This window comes from Falco biarmicus, chromosome Z, assembly GCF_023638135.1.
Source record: "Falco biarmicus isolate bFalBia1 chromosome Z, bFalBia1.pri, whole genome shotgun sequence".
Lineage (NCBI taxonomy): Eukaryota > Metazoa > Chordata > Aves > Falconiformes > Falconidae > Falco > Falco biarmicus.
Genome location: NC_079311.1, coordinates 28,656,089 through 28,673,707, shown reverse-complemented (window position 1 = coordinate 28,673,707; position 17,619 = coordinate 28,656,089). Strand labels below are relative to the sequence as shown.

Sequence of the window (17,619 nt, the reverse complement as noted above, 5' to 3'; positions counted from 1 at the left end):
TTCTCCCTTCCTTCTCTCTTCCATCACACCAGAAAACAACCTTTCTGGATACTAAAAGTACAGTGTACTTCCAGGCGGTCCAGTGATCAATAGCTCTTTTAGGTAGATAATAAGATGCTGTTAATAGTTCCCCAACTGTCTGCTAAAAAGATTTACAATAGCTTTGCAGAGTGAACTAAGGAGAAATGTGAAATAGAAATGAAAACATCAGTCAGACTTCATCACATGCCTTTCTCTAAAGTTTCATTCTCCAACAGTGTGAATCCTGGACTAATTCTTACGATTTCTAAGAGAAATCTTTTGTCTGTCTGTGTCCTACTGTGGGTATCAATATCAATACAACTGATTTCTTTAAGTAAATCTTAGCACTGAAATTTTTGTCAAATTGAAGTTTCAAAATGTTTTCCCTGTAGTTTGTGAAATCATATATTCGGAGTCTTCAGATAACCACAAGGTATATTATGATGGTTTTGTATTGTAAAAGCTTCACAAATTTTGTGGTAATGACCGCTATCTAAAATACACCTATAAGATCTGGTTTAAATAGAGATGTTAGAGCAGTCAGATAGAAAAAAATAAAAATAGAAAGCACTTAGGCTATAAATGTCTTGGTTACATTGGAGGGCTAAAAATATTATTGCCAATATTGGATATTACTTGTGGGTATTGGAAAGAATTGAAAACTTTCCCACTATACTGTGCAAAGTAGTCCTGCAAAGATGTCGTATATAACACCCAGAGTGCTGGAACAGATTGAAAGACTGGACCGTTGTCAACAGCATACTTATGGGTTGTTTTGCTCTGCAGTTTTTATTACTCACTGTCAGGAATAGCAAGGCAAAATGTATGTACTTATATACAGTCCACCTCTATTAGAGAGGGCAAAAATAATTTGTTCAGTTATTTATTTGTTTAATAAGGATTCAATGAACGATAAGCAGAGGTTTGAATGAACAAAATCACCACTTTTCAGAGGATCAGCACAGGACCTACACAACAGTTAAGATCATGTCAATGGTCTTTAAATGGGATTAATACAGATTTAGCGCTGCCATAGAGAAATTGTTTTTTCCATTTGCCTTGTATCTTCTTATTTGTGCTGCTGAAAAGCTCTAATACAGTGTCTGTTTTGATATGCAAACTATTTTGTGTAATTGCAAAGGCCAAAATTATCAGAGAGGCAACAACATTTAGATTGTTTTGAATGTCACAGCACATTTCAAATTGCAGTCCGTCATGGCTGTAAAGTCTATCTATGTAACTTTTGAATTTAATTTTAAAATTAAGAATAACTTTTTTTTTGGTTTCACCCAATATATAATTTAACTAGGGAAATGACTAACAGACCTAGGAAAAGTAATTTCTAATAATTCATTAAATTTTAAGTAATTGTGTTTGAACATCTTTGTTTAGAAAATAAAAGAAGAATCTACATACAATGATCTATGACAGATTAATGCAGTGATGGTATGATGTCTTGTGAAGTTCACCATAATGATGAAATAGACTCAGTGGAAGAACAATGCTGTCTAAATAATGAAAGATTGGATCTGAAATCTAGTTTTGCAGGCCACTGTAAATTATTACATGAGATATTTGTCTGATAAACATTTGCAGGTAACAATAATACTGAGACTTTCCAAGAAAGTAATTGAAAGCACTTTCAAAGGAAGCTCAGTGAAAGCGTTCCTGCAAAGTCTTTGCCAGTAAGTAGGTAAGTGATCACACTGAGGTGATTACCTGCCACAACAATTTCTTTAATTTGAAGCTCCACCCATTTCCTTGGCACTACTCATGAGTTTAAAAGCAACCAAAACTGTTGCAAAAGGATTTTAAGAAGACAAGCTCTGCATATATTTTCACTGAAATATTCATTTCACTGTAATTCTCCCAAGCTCCCCAAAGCTGGATGGTCAGACTTTCTCTGTGGAAGAAACAATTCAAATAATGTATTTCCACTGCTCTGCAAAACAAGGATGAATCAAATATTTTAAAATCTTTCTATATATTTCAAAATCTGTTACCTTTGAAACACATGCACCTTTCTTGTTCATCTACATGTGGACTAAAGTCAAAAGAACATGTGAGGTGCAGTTTGCACTTTAAAGCTCTGTTTCCATAAATTGGTACAGGGCAGGTATTTTGCACAAAATGCAAAGCTCTTAATTTGCTTATTCTGTTTCAAAACATGAGAGCCTTTTTTTTTCTGAAAGATGGACTTTCCTGGAAATAGCTGAAATGTGAATTGTAACCAGCCAGTACCAGTTTGAAATTGGAATGAGAGGACTGGGTGCTATAGTTTTGCTCCAGTTTTTACAGAGACAAAGACATTCAAGCAGTGTTTTGCTTCTCCAGTTCTTTTGCACACTAAATGAGGACAGACATTTTGATTTTACAATGCATTATGCAGTTTCCTAACTAGATTCCTTTTTTCTTTTCTTTTCACCTGCCTATATTTTGTATTGCTGAAACGCTGTGGAATAGCTTTGCTTCTGTATCATACTTTGGTTCTGACTTTGAGAAAAACTTGATGATTTACTGGCTGATGGTTAGGATACAAAACAACAGGCAAGAGGGGCATCAAAGAAATACACAGATGTCTTCATTAAAGATTTCTAAATCTGTAAATATGTGATAACATTAATTATCCTGACTTAAAATTATATTCAAAAGGTATTTATGATACTCTCCTGCCAACCACTGCATAATCTACAACTTGAAAGACATGCAGAAACCAAGTGCATTTTCTGCCTGATGCACAGGAACATATGTTTTTTGTGTGCAAATGCTGATAAACGGACTAATGTATGTTGCAAACAATAGAGGTGTTGCAAAACATAGAGAACATGTGGTTATATGTTGTGTTAAAAAAGAATAATCACAAAGGCAAATGAATCCAGTGCTTAGGGATTTTTTCTGATTTCTTAGCTAGGATTTAAGTTTGTCCAGGACAAAACAATGGTGAGCTGCAGTCATAAAAAAACCCTGTGGCTATCTAAATGCCTCTCTAGGCTCTGTATGCTGGTTTTTGGTCTGTACATTAGTGTCCACCATTCCTTTTACTCCTTGTTGCCTGGCATAAGCAGCTCTCTGGGTTTCAATGAGAGCTAAGTGTGACAGATTACGCTGTCTGAAAGGTACAAGTCTGGGACGCCAGTAGAGCTGCACTCTCTGTGTTGACTGACTTCTGGTATGGGGATTGCTCACACAGTGCTGTATCATGTAGACTTGCTCCTTTTCCAGTGCTCGTTTCAGGGACGCCTGACCTCTTGATTGCACCTGTGCATGCAGTGAGGTGGCAGACCACCAGCACAGACAGTAGGAGACCTGACTCTCATTCTCCGCTTTCAGCTCTGTCTGAGGCATGGTGAGTACTTTGTTCACTTCATTTCTTTCCATCCAAATGTTTAAGACTGAACAGGAGCAGAGAACCACTGCTCTGCTGACATGGAGCAGAGCACAGAATAAATATTCACTGAAATCAGTGGGTTTGGATGAGAACTTAAGGACATGCTTGAACCTTTTTAAGTTTGTGGCCAGCCATACGTTTTTCCTAAATAGGCATCACTGTAATCAGGTTTTGCAATGTCATTGTTTCACAGCAAATTGGCACCACTAAGCTGTAAAAACTGTGCTAGCAAAAACCCTTTTGTGGATATTGCCACAAAAATGTCAACTTTCCTCCCTTAACATTCAGATGTGGAAAAACAAAGCCAAATGCTTACATTATAGAAATTCTGGGTCATGCATACACACACTTGCAAAACTCTGAAGACAACCTCTAATTCCATGCTAACTAGATATATGAAGACAAAAATAGTGTTTTCTGCTGGGAGCTTACAAGGTCTTTTTATGTTTTATTTTTCTGTAAAGGACTAGAAAGAATTAATGGAAGGAAAAGATCTGTAGTATCAGGTAAGTCTTCATTATTGAATCTCACAAGCCTCAGAATTGCATAGGATGAGGTGTTTCTTCCCATTTACCCCAGCAGTTATTATTGTAAAAAATAGATCTCTAAGTGCTTGGTAGTGAAGACACTGCTTCACTGTGTTGGTTTTCTTTTCTCTTCTCTGGAACGCAGACATGAAGGTCAGATGCCAATTCTGGATAAACAATTTTTCATATTTATTTTTTATCAGCATCATCTAGAATCTTGGCAGACAACTCAAGCAGTTTTGTTGGTGGCACCAGACTTGTCCTTTGGTGCAGCTACTGTTAACAGCCTGAGTAATCTCATCCTCTTAACCAAAGCTGTTTAGTGACAAGTGCTTCTCTGTCAGGGAATTCACCATGTTTCCTTCTGTGCATCAACTTTCTCAGAATACTCTGTGATATGGAAAATGCCAGAAACTGCTAGAACTTCATGACCAGCATGACCTCATATAAAACCATTTAATCCCTACCACTTTATTAGCATATGTTTGTGAACTTCTCTTTCTCCTCATTCTTTTCAAATCTCACATGAAAACAATCCTTTTTGCCCTTCAAATGATTTTAATTCTTTATCTCAAACTTTGTTTATCAGTTCACACAGAAAAACAGGTTGTGACACATTTCGTACAGAACTTGCCTGAAAGAATCGCTGTGAAATGTTTTCATGTATTATCAAAACTGCAGGGTCATTTTTTGCCCATTCCACCTCAATAAATGGTTCCATTTTGCATCAGAGATCATGCTACATATATCACATTACACCTGCTTGTGAGATACTACTGGCTGTGCCATATTAATAAGGGAAGATATCTTGGGCCTATTAACTTATTTTGCTCTGAGTAACTCAATTCTAACATAATTTATTCATAATTCATCTTGGAGAGTAAATAATCTTTGGTTTTACTAACCTTAGAAATCCCACACAGTCCTGGGATCATGGCAAATATTTAGCAATCATTAAACCATGAACCAAATGAGTGGAAATAATCTGTTAGCCTCTGTTGCCACAACTTTGCTGTTGGAGGAGGAAGAAGGGGGAGATGCAGGGTACTGGCAAGTTCCCAGTCACCCTGTAGAGGAAAATACAAAATACATTTCTGAAACCTTGGGTTTAGTGGCAAGCAATTATTAACTTGTAGACAGATTGAGAAGTGGATACTGAATTAAATATGAATTGGCTCTTTCCTGCTGAATAGATAAAAGTTTTTTAAAATAAGTTGATAGTTTTTGCTTTCAAGTGCTGTGAATTAACCTGTCATAAGCACTTGGGACAGCTGTCAGCATTAGTTGGTGCTTTGGAGATGCAGGAAGGAAAAAACACATCTGTACATGTGTGTGTGCAAGATTAATGAGATGGCAAGCCAGTTATGTCTAATAAATATCAGAAATACCAAACCTGGCAATTACTTGCATGGTTGCATTCTCAAAATCCAAACCAATAATTTTTCTACAAGGAAAAAACAGAAAACATTTGCAGTGGAACCAGGAGTTTAGGAATTTTTTAGAACGCATTCAGTTAATATGACTAATATTGATCATGTAGTCACCAGTAAGCACTAAGCTACTATGCAGAAAGTGGGGGTTTCCTCTTGCATCTTTACTGGCTTTATAAAAGAGAATTGAGCCATCAGTGTGCATTTTAAGACACGACTTAGGTGCTTTACTCTGCAGGGAATTTTTGACTGTGAATCCCCATACTAGATAGTTATGTCTCACACTTTTAATTCAGGAAGAAAGAAGCAGGAAGACCTCATGCAAGTGTTTAAGTGTTGTGGAAAACATGATAAGTAAGTATTGGATGGGTCATCCTGTAATTTTGTAACCCACAATTAGATTGAATGCATGTTGCTTAAAATATATTATGTAAACTGTCCCTTTCTCTATGTACCTCTCACTGTCCCTCATGCCTTTTGAGAATTACTTCTGAGAAAACATCTATTTCCCCAGTTTTTCAGCAAGCTAAGGAATTTTCCATACCTATTTCTATGAAAAAAATAAAAATAATAAAAATAATAATAATAAAAAAATTGTATATCTTTCCGTCTTTCGCTGCAGCAATATAATCAGAACAATAATTCAGGAGCACAGAGAGACTGAAACACCCCTCCAAGACTATTGCCACATTTAACCATACATCACACTATGCCATAGAAAAATGGATTATGCAAAACTTTTTCCTTTCTTGGCTACATCTACAGGAAAATGAAGCACATAACTTGCACTCATTGCTGGAACCCAGCTATTATTAGCAATGCCCAGGCAGGTTTACATGGGACCCTGGCAGAAAACCCCAGGCCCAGATCGCTCTTTTGTTTCCACCTCTGTCAAAGGACATCACCAAGAAATTTTGTTTTATTGTCAACACAGATGAGGACTTCTTGGACTTCATCCCAGCCATATTCCCAGTCTGGTCACAAGGAAAGAACATGCCTGGGCTCAGCAGCACATAGTTGCACAAGATCCCATACCATAACAAAAGAACAAGCAGGAGGGCAGGATTCAGCTGCCTATAAACAGGTTTCTTGTGCCACTGGAGAGTCCGTGAGGAGTGAGAGTCATTTGTGTGGCCTGGCAGACATGGTACAGGCCTTGAAGATCTTTAATGACAGGTCAGGTCTGCAGTGACAGCTCAAGGCCAGGCAAAATATCTTATATTGCCTGTAATGACAATGGGTACATGTTTAGTTAATTGAATGCTGCCAGATATATCTAGAAGGCACAGTGCAGCATCATTCATAGATACTGATCAGAACCTGAAAGCAGTACAGTTCTTTTGTTATGGTATTCCATCTCTGATGCATTGTAGAGAAAGGTGATTAACTTGCCTGTGGTGATGGGGCTGCTTTACTTATGGCGCTGGAAGTGAATAGACCAGAGCTGGCTTAGGCAATGGCATAGCACTGCACTGGGCAGTGGTACAGGAATGACACATCCGGAGTTGCTATTCAGTACATACCCAGGAAGGGAGAAGATGGATTGGGTTATTGAAAAGTATTTCACTTAACATAGGTTAGGAAGCTATTGCTTCATGATTGCTGTGCAGAAAATTAAACAGGCTAAATCACACATATGAACCACATGAAACTGATAAAATTACATGAAAAAAATTACACAGACTTCTTTCTGTAGGGTGTCACTGTGTCAGAGCTTCAATATTTATAACTTCTTCAAGCCACACTCTGAGAAGTGCTGAGCAGAAGCATGTTCTCCTAAAGCCAGAGTGAATCACAAAATTCAAGAATATGCCATTTGGATTCTGATACCGAGTATCAAGGCCTTTACATATTCTTGGGTACTCGAGAACAGCTCTTTTCATCACTGAAGCCTGAATATGCAGAGTTGAAGCCCCTACATCATCTACTCCAATTCCAACACTGTTAAAATGTCAGTTCAACCCCCTACTTTCTAAGCAATTCTTTAATCTCTAAGCACAAGGCCTCTGAAATCTGTTACTGAAAGTCAGGCTCCTTAGAACTGCCTAAAACATTTCATACATAGGTAAAACTTCTTCAGTAGCTTAAAAAGTGGAATAAGAGCACTTGAGTGATGCAGGATTTGAAAGAAACAACTCAACATTTGTAAATCCTCACATAATTACACTTTAAAAGAGAAGCTGGATATTTGTAAGTACAAAAGTTTTCATTCGTAATTAAGATTCCAGCAAATGCAGATTCCTGAGATATAATGGCAACGCAAACAACCATGGCAGTGAACCACTTTGGTACACAGAAACAAGGAGTAGTTCCTCAGTGAATTAAAATAAACAGCACAGGTGAAAGACTTAGTGTTTTTGTTTTTCCTAGCAGCCCAGCAGAGAAATGCATTTTTTTTAAAGTAGAGCAGTGACAAGTGAGACTTGGAGCCCCAGCTCCCAGTTAAAGGAACCCTGCAGCAGCCAGGAAGAAAGCTCCTTCTGGATAAACAATGGAGTTCAGCTTGAAGCAGTGTTTTATGAAGATGGGTCATCAAACCACCAGCTTTTCCCCTGATTTTTAAACACCTGCCAGCAGCCAGCCAGTGTCCCATCATGGCTTACCACGCTAGTCTCTGAAGACTTACAGAGACTTGCAGCCTCTCTTAGCAATTTTTTTTTTTAACACACATCCAAACAACAAAAAAGAACTCATGCCATGTTTTTCATTTTTCATATTTCCTATCTCTGCATCATGTACTCCAACTTCTCCCAAATGCAAGTGCTCGCTGCCCAGAACAGCACAGGATTTGTAGACCAACAGCTGATGTACAACAGAGATGTCTTGCAACTCTGCCATGGAATACATGGCTGTGGGTACTGGCAGCTCCCCCTCAGCAGTAGCGTTTGCTCTGAAGCCAGTTCTGCTTCACACACTGCCCTGGAGCCAGCTGCAGACTATGCCACTGACTGCCATGGTACCACCAGTGGTTTGAGAGCCATGCTAGTCACAGCTGTGATTGTGTGACATTTTTCTAAACAGGAGATTGAGACTTGTCAATTACTTTCTAATGAGCTTAACACCATTTTATTGACATATTTACATTTTATGTCTTTCCTTTCCTCATTCTAATGAGGAAAATCAAATTTATAATTTTAAATTAATCATTTAACATAGTATCACACGACTTTCTGGATTTAATGCTTTGCTTAAAATGACCCAATCTTATTCTCTGATTCCTTTTTAGCTATATGCTATCCATATGAACTTTAAAAATATATGTGAGAGTACTCAAAATAGAGGTAAGATGTAGAGAATAATTGTCCATTTTGTGACTCATCTTTGACTCTGAATTCTAGTATTTTTAGCAGATTTTTCTAGATTTCTTTTCCTTAGGTTTTTTTTTCATTGCTCCTAATTATACTTTTTAAGCACGTTTCATAAGGCTTTTATATAAAGTCTTGTCTTTTATATTTTAGTAGGAATGGTGTCCCAGTAGCTCATTTTTTGATATAAAATATCCATATGTTTGTGGCAGAGCTAAACAGTATAATGAAAAATTATAATTGTACCTCAAAATATCCTGTGCATTCCTTGTCACAAAGCAAATGCCAGCTCTGAGATCCTTTGGTGCAGGTATCTTGTGCCTTTATTGCACAAAACCAGGCCTTGCTAGAAATGGAAAAATCTGCATACATGGTGCTTAGTGTGTCCAAGACTACATCTTAACTGCATGGCTCTCATAAGCCTTTCTTACTCAGGCCTCTGTCACATACCCCAAACACATTACTCTTCCACCTCACATACATTCCACTGAGTTTACCATCTAAAGAGACACCCTAAGTCTTTGTGTACTATGAAACCTGGTCATTTCATCTAGTCCTATTTTTCATGGGGTTTATTGACCAAGAGTCAAGTTTTTGATCCTTTTGTAGAAGGGAGCCTGCATATATATCTGAATATATACCTGGGAATGGCTGTCCTGAAGGCGCCACGGCTGTTGCTTTAGATAGATTTAGCAGCATCATATGTATCAGTCACAGGCACGGATGACTTGTTGGCTCATGAAAACAAGCATTCTTGCCAGGATCACACAGGGTTTTGGCTGACTGGTGAGCTGTTGACAAATGGAGAGAATCAATTAACAGGCAAGAATGACTATTACTGTGAAGATCGTGTCAGCCTGTTACAGTTTGGGTATGGATGTTGCAAAACCAACTAAACAAACTCCACATGTGCCATGCTGTGCTTCCCCAAGTTTCCCACTCTGTAGGCACCCACTCTTCAACACTGTCATCCTGAGGATACAGCTGGAGGACATTGGACCAAATGAATACTATATAGCTATTCTTAAATTGACACATACACACATTGTATCATTCCAAAAGAAAAACAAAACAAAACTATCTTTCCTTGTCATTCCTTTCTTTGACCCTACAACCTTTCAAAACACATTCAACTTATTTCCTTCATTCTTACTTCTCTTCTAAAACCTTCTAGAACAAGGAAAAAAAACCACCCTTGTCCTTTCTGCCCCTGGCATGCTTTTGCAGCCCTGAAAATACTTTGCTTTCCTCTATTTAAAACTAGAGGAAAATGTGGGATTTTTTCCTCCATTCCAATCCAAAACACAGTAAGATTTACTCCACCCAGTGCTGCCCTTTTCCAACTATCCTGCACGGATTTTTACTGTTCTAGGAATCATAGCTAGATATCCTGCTAGTTAGTTATCTAGCCTTCATGCTCTTTTATCCACTTGCTATACTTTTTTTTTCCTTTTTTGCTATCCTATGTATGCATCCAGCATTGGCTAAATGGTCATGGCCACACACACCAGCCCCTGCCTTTGGACCTGAATAGTCCTGAGCCGGTCTTTCTTTGCTTAGCCATTTTACTATGTCCTAGGGCAAGTTAATAAAACAAATAAAGTTACTGCAGGAAAAAGAGCAGAACACAGCTAAAGTAAAATGTATATCTTTATTGGATAAGGAGTGCTAAATGAGAAAATTCTGGTACTGAAGTAAAAAATAGAAGACTTTCTGTCCAACAGATAAAAAGAATAGGTCAAGGAGGAAAATAACGATCATAGCAGTGAAAATCCTGGATAAATGAGCAAGAAAGGGAAGCTATTAATAGAAATATAACCAACCATGAAATGAGTGATATCAAAAAACCTGTGGAACAAGAAATACAAACCTCTGTGGGATTCTGTAAACTGTAATAGAAATTTTTTTGCAACATAGCCCAGGAAATTGATCTATTGTATCATGGATCCATCCATACTGGATCCATTCCCAGCAGACAGAAGCCCTCTGTCCAAAGGTTACCAGGGTAGCTCTTGGCTAAGTAGGGGAATCATGAGAATAATCAGGAGGTTTGGTAGTGTGGGAATGACATTGCAATGCAGTGTTTTCTGTCTATTCCTGACCCTTCTTTGCTGGGAATCCTCATAGCGGCCTTCACCATAGATAATGGCAGGACCTGGTGTCCAGTCTGCTCTACAGCACCTGTCATCAAATACTTCTTAGCTCTCCCTTAGTGCTGTCTCATTGGCATCAGGGCCAATGCCTTGTCATTTGAAGAATCTGGGGCAAAGAGAGCAAGCATGTCTTTACTAGTGCCTGGAAACTCACAATATTCAGCTCTGTTGCCCATATCAGTCTTCCCAATAACCATTCATGTGCCAGCACCCTTTTAAGGGTATGCCTGAAGATGCCAAAACACTGGGAAGGTGTTTTAGAACATTACTTTTTTAATTATTATTTTCCTTGGCTCTGAAGAGGCAGCAGTGAGACTGCAGCTCTTTAGGGAATTTGGCCATGAACATTATCTTAGAAGATCTGCAAGAGACAGATAAGGGATGTGGTTGTGAATAACACTGTAAAAAGTTGGTAAAAGTACTTGAAACTCTTATGGATTGGCTGTCTATCAAGTATGGTATAATTTGAAGGGAGGGAAACGGATAAACTGTTAAAACTTAGCACAGTGGTAGATGAAAAAAAGACTAAAGGCAAAAATCCACCTCTAAACCTATGCTCTACATTTATGTAAATAAGATCTAGGCACAGACAGTGAAAGGAGAACCTCACCCAGCTGACAGCACAACCTCGTGTTACCACCCTACCCCTGCCTGGCCTGCTGGACTAAGGTGCTTCTGACTCCTGACACAAGAACTTTTTAGAACTGGCAAGTTTCCAGTCTCATGGACAGGTTCTGCCCTTCCTCAGTAACAATGAGCAAATTATCACCAAAATCCTGAACCAGGGGTCCTCACACTTTTTAACCAGGGGCCAGCGCGGATGCAGTGGCAGGCAGCCATCTGCGGCTGCTTGGATTCCCCCCCCAACCCCCGGCGGGGGGGGCTGGGGGGTTCTGTAAATACCGGGGGCCGTATCCAGCCCACGGGCCATAGTTTGAGGACCCCTGTCCTGAACAGAGAGAAAAGAAACAGGTAAACACCTGCAGTGTGCTTACCAGTGGCTTCAGCCCTTATTGCCCCATGTGGAGAGTGAGACAAGGCATGCAGTTAGGACTGGAACAGCCTGTTTTATACTAGTATCATGACTTTCAATAAAACTATAGCAAAGGGAACCCAGAAATACATTTATTACATTTTGGGGCAGATCATGGACTGCAATTGTGGGGCAACACCTATGTCCTTTAGGAAGAATACAGCTTGTGACTGCCTATTGCCCTGACATAAGATAGGCAGACCCATTAGAACATGACTATATTTTTGAAGCATGATAATTTTACTAACATGTCTCAGGCAGACACCTCGGGAGTGAGCAAAACAACAGGGAAAATCAGCACATGCCAAACCTAATGGTATTTCATTTCCCTTAATGGAAAATGCAGCTTTTACTGACACAGTGTGTCCTGATGCTGTCCGGAAAAAAAAAAAAAAAATCATCCTTTTGCAGTGGAGTTCAATAAATGAAGGAATCATGCTTTCTCATTTTTGCAAAGGACATTTGTAAGTTAATCGTGGTAGAATGATGTGTGTCAACACAGAAGCCAAGATAGTTAGGAAATACTACTGGCTGATGCCAAAATGAGATTAAATGTGTAAAATTGGCAATGTCAGGGTACAGATTACTGAGGCACCACAGGGAAATGTGAAGACAGAGAAAACAATTTAGATAAATATACAGAATCTTAAAGAAAAAGTCTTCTCAGATCCAATGCCTATCCTTGTTGGTTGCACTCGCCTTTTTTTCTTTTATTTTCTTCATATGCCAAACTCTTCCATGCAAAACTTTCAGCATGTTACCCTTTCAAATCCTAAAGAACATAGTCTTTTGCTTTTTAATAAAATACATCAGTATTTAAGAATAGTAAACCAAGAATGTGTATTAATTTTAACATAGATCATTCAGGACACTTCACACATTTAATCAAGTAACTAACATAGAGGCAAGCTACTGCCCTAATAGAAAAGGCCAATAGCACACTGATATCAGATGCAATTAAACAAATTTAAGACATGTCTGCTGGTTAACAGTAGTACACAGCAGGAATGCTAGAGAAACAGCATGCCTCTGTGACTACAAGTAGAAATGCTTGGATGTGGTTAAACACATAAGGAAATCACTGACAAATAAGGAAATTGAGGATTGCTTTCTCAGATGATAAAAACCAGGGTACAGCAAACACTGTGAATCTGACCCATGTATTTAGCTTACAATTGTTTTATTTTTGGAAAGATAAAAATAAAGAATGCACAACAAAGATACTCATGTAGAAATATAACCTTAATATTGTGTTGTATCAAGCATCATATTGTAGTTACTCTTTTCAATAAAATGTAATCAGCTTGACATTTATTCAGCATTGTTTTAACCAAGTACTTATTAGAGCAGATTCATTTAAGTCTTGTGCAGAAACTGACTTCCTTTTGTAATTGCTAATTATTATTTCCATTTTTGGAAGGATTTGCTGTTCATGGTATTTTTCCTCAGCAACATGTCACTTCTTATTATAACTATTTCCTTTGACTATTTAATTAAGTATAATTGATATTCATGAAAAAAGATTAAACTGCACTGTAGGATAAATAAGACAACTAATATTTTCAAGAGCATCTTAATCCAAATTCTAAAAAGAGTTTCAAAACCTATTACTTCCAAAGAGATTAGGTACATAAGCTTCTACTTGCATTTGGCAGTAGTAGTTTTCAGACATATGTAAGAATCAAAATGCAGAAATACAGAGAAGGGCTTTAGGGGCAAATGGAACATGCATTGATTAGAAATTAGAAGCAGGCCACATATCCAGAATTACACTGGGAAAGCTGCTCACAACCTGAACTGAAATTATGTGTCTGAGTTCTGGCTTGTAGATTCCAAGTATTAGAACCCTATTAGAACCAGAGTTCTCTATAAAAAAATCCAAGTCAGGGAGAAGCTGACCTGTCTATTTCTTTATTTCATATGATTTGAAACCAATGAGTTATGAAAACATTGTAAGGAAGCATCTTACAATGCTTCTTTATGTTTTATACATTTTATTGGAATAGCAAATAATATTCGACTTCTGTTCCTCTAAACAAAATTAGTCATATATCACTCTTCCTGGACATTAAAGTAATTATGGATGTGAATATATCACATAAAAATATTTGATAAATTTCTTCCTTGTTCTCATTTATTTTCAGGTAAGCATTTCTTATAAGCCCTTTATTGTGTTTAGAATTAGAATGAGGCTAGATACTTCCATTTGAATTATACTGTATATATAGTACTGGTACTGTCAAAGGCTAAAATAAGGTTCCCTGAGTACAGAATTCTTCAAACTGATTTTTAAATGTTATCTTAATCTCAAACACTGTTTTTTCTCCTTGCAAACAGTTCTTTCTTTTTTATAGCAGCAGCCACAAAAATCAATGGAAGTGACTTATACTACAATTATAGACAATCGTATTATCCCTTTAAAGACTTCCCTAAAAGTACACCTTTGCCATGACCTGTACAAAAGTGTTTTCAATAGTAGCCAGGCATGTATTAAAGCAAATGTGACTGTAAGACCTCCTGCTGATGTTGCTTCAGAGGAGTTGTAGATGGTGTCTTTCCATGTAGAAAGTTAACAAACTCTTGCATCCACACAAGTGTGTGAAAGCCTAGTATGCCTGACGTGATAAGCTAATAAAAGTTTCTGGCTTCTATGGCAGTATAAACAGAAAAACTGATTCTGCATTTTACAGCCAATCCTCGGTGAGAGATAGAAGCCTTCAAACAGCACGGTCTGACAGAAAGGGAGTGTGTAGTACTTTCCAAGCAAAGGCGCTTTCCAGATGGATTAAAAAGAAATACTGTTGCTAGACAGACAATGAGTTATCTGTAACTCATCTTTTCACCTTAGAAAGCTGGATAGATGATGAAAAAATTTCAATATAAAACTTCTGGGAAATGTTTGCCCAAGGAGGAATTTCAGCTTACCAAAGGCATGTTTGACAGGTATCATCTAAAAAACCTTTGTCATTGTAGAGGAAAGAGAAGACTAACTCCAAAAAACTTTGGAATAACTTAAGTTATGATGAAAAAAACACTTAAAAATAACCAGTCTAAGGTATGGCAGCCATAAAGTCATAGCATTTGAGGCCAAGACAAATATCATTCTTCTTGGTGCTGCAACCAATTCAACAATACACAAAGATAAAAGTAATTTGCATTTACTTGAAGTATATTTCCCAGAAAATATGGCACATTTAGATCAGAAAATAGCAAGAGAGAGAGAACCTATCACATTCATGTCATAGTAACTTCTTAGTTCTCAAACCTTTTTTGTATCTCTGTTCTATCCTGTATCCAGTTTTTCATCACCTTTTAAAAAACATGCATCAGAATGGGCCAGTCTCATCAATTCATCTTCAGGATTAATTTCTTCCTTGCTTTTACTTCCATGCCATGTTAATAGACGAGCACTCTTATAATTTAATTGTGCACTCTAGCTATTAAAGTATTACTCAAAACCAATCCATCAGGTAGATTTCATTGAACATTTGCTACTTTGGTTTTATTATATAGCTTTATGTACCTTTGAGTCAGTGTGTTACATGGTCAAATAACTTATGACATCCATATATATCTATTTGCCTTTCTTGATTAAATCTGTTATCTCAGCAAAGAAAAAAATTAGACTTGTTTGAGAAAATCCATTTTCCATATAATGGTATCAGCTGAATTAAATTTGTATCCTTCAAACTGTTTATGAAATTATTATTGCAAGAGATTTTTCATTTCTTGTGTAAATTTCTTTAGCCCATCATTATTTAGATCAACATTTTGGGGTGTTTTATGGGTTTTTGTGTTTTGCTTTTTTTTCTTCAAAGTCAGCATAATGTTAGCATTCTCCTTTCTTAGAGGTTTTTTACTGTCTTTTAGAACTCTTAGGTGCCAATTTCAATTATGTAAAAAAAGTTTTTATTCCTTTGACACCAAAGTACTTTCCCAAATGATTAATAAACTTCATATCTTTCTGTGATAAAGTCAAATCATCCTCATTCATAAATATTTACTGGAGAAAATATCTATTTTTTTAACAGTATTATCAACCTTCCCCTTCTGCCTAATACATTTGAATACAGCAAAACTCCAAAAATCCTTCTTCCCCTTATCTGGCTATGGAGGTTTAGCTGAAAAATCCTTACCTGCCCTAGTAACTTTCTTTATTTCAGAACTCATCTGTACCAGTTGCCATTGCATATTCATTATATACTTCACATTAATTATATATTAAATTATGATAAATTATACAATATTGCTTTTAAATTTCTAATTCAATTCACAGCTAATGAGAGATGGCTTATCACCGAAGTTTCTTGATTTCCTATTGAGGCGAGCTGACATCAACATGCATTGTAGGTGTTTTCAGCGGCACTTTGCCTTTACTTTGTTCTCTTAAGAATGCAGGAACAGGAATTAGGAATTCAGAACTGAGCCTATTTTTGAAGAAGACAATATGAACTGATGGAGTGATTAAACAGCTATGATGCAAAAGAGTAATTCAAACAGCTGGAGAAAGCCAACCCAGGAATGCACATGGCTGATATCCTCTTCTTTTATGCACAGGCTGATCTCATGAAGCTGCTCTAAGTAGTAGCTCTGGCTGAAAGTCTGCAAGTATTTACAAGATGATTTAAAGAAAGCAGAAAAATAAATTACTAAAAAAAATTATGATCTCCATACATTGGTTGGTGGAGTTAATAGAAGATGAAGAAAATTATATTATGAGTCAGCAAAGCTGAAATGTAAGTAATGTAGAAGACCTACATTCTCCAGAATAGAGATTTTCCAGAATAAACTGGAGTCTTTGAATGGCAAATGCTTAAACGAATGAAACAACAATGATTGAAAGTAGATGGATTAGAAAATGAAAGCAGGAGAAACAATTTGTCCTTCTGGCTTGCATGAAGGAAAGGGGAAAATAAGAACAGAAGAATTAACAGATATCTCTTTAAAGAAATGTTTTTACAAAATTCTATGGCTGCATCCTTTGTCATGCAAAGAACAGTGAGCAGAGCACCTGGTGGCCTCCACAGAGCAATGATAATAAAAGTTCCTTAATTATAGTAATACAGATAAGCAGTTACAGCTGGCTAGACTAAATAAAAGTCTGATTTATAATTCAGATAAGTATTGCTATTCCTTGATTGCAGTGTGAAAATACAAAGGAAGCAGAATCCATAGAAACTGAGAGGAAGCTTTGGGATTATAAAATTGAGTGCTTGTTTTATCCTGCTAAACTTGAAATTGATACGCATGAAACCAGACTGTTTCTTTTATAGTACAGAAAGATTATCAGTCTTGATTTACACCAGAAAGGAATAAACAAGATTACCACTAAATGGAAGGAGTGATATCCTGAACGTCCCAGCATACTGTTTTATAGTCCTCACAAAAGTGAAGAGTCTGCAAGGCCCACTCTCAGGATTACCTCTAGGTTTTATTGAGATGGTTTAAATGACAGTTTAATAGATAACACTCATGCAGGACAGAACTGCCTTTTGCATTCTTTCATCTGATTTAACATCTAATATTATTTTTTACATTATGATTCTCCTTTCTTAAATACCTCTCCGCTGTAGGGGTGGTAGGAAAGGGTGCATACCTGGCGTACATTTCAGTGGGCTCCTGAACTCCTACAGGCTGTGCACATGCACACATATCTGCACACACATATGCCTATACATGCACAATCACTACAAGCACTCACACTACACACACACACACAGAGTCTCTTTCATGCACAATGTCTAGCACTAGTTTGAGACAAA

General features: G+C 37.2%; 1 long non-coding RNA gene across 3 annotated transcripts in view; it reads right to left on the bottom strand.

The window, feature by feature from the left end:
- LOC130143121 (uncharacterized) overlaps positions 1–17,619 on the bottom strand; it is a 55,744-nt gene that overhangs the window by 11,193 nt on the left and 26,932 nt on the right. For all 3 annotated transcript variants that reach the window (XR_008819648.1, XR_008819647.1, XR_008819646.1), the window contains one exon: positions 9,313–9,462. This is a non-coding gene — a long non-coding RNA (uncharacterized LOC130143121). The remainder of the gene's footprint in view (positions 1–9,312; positions 9,463–17,619) is intronic.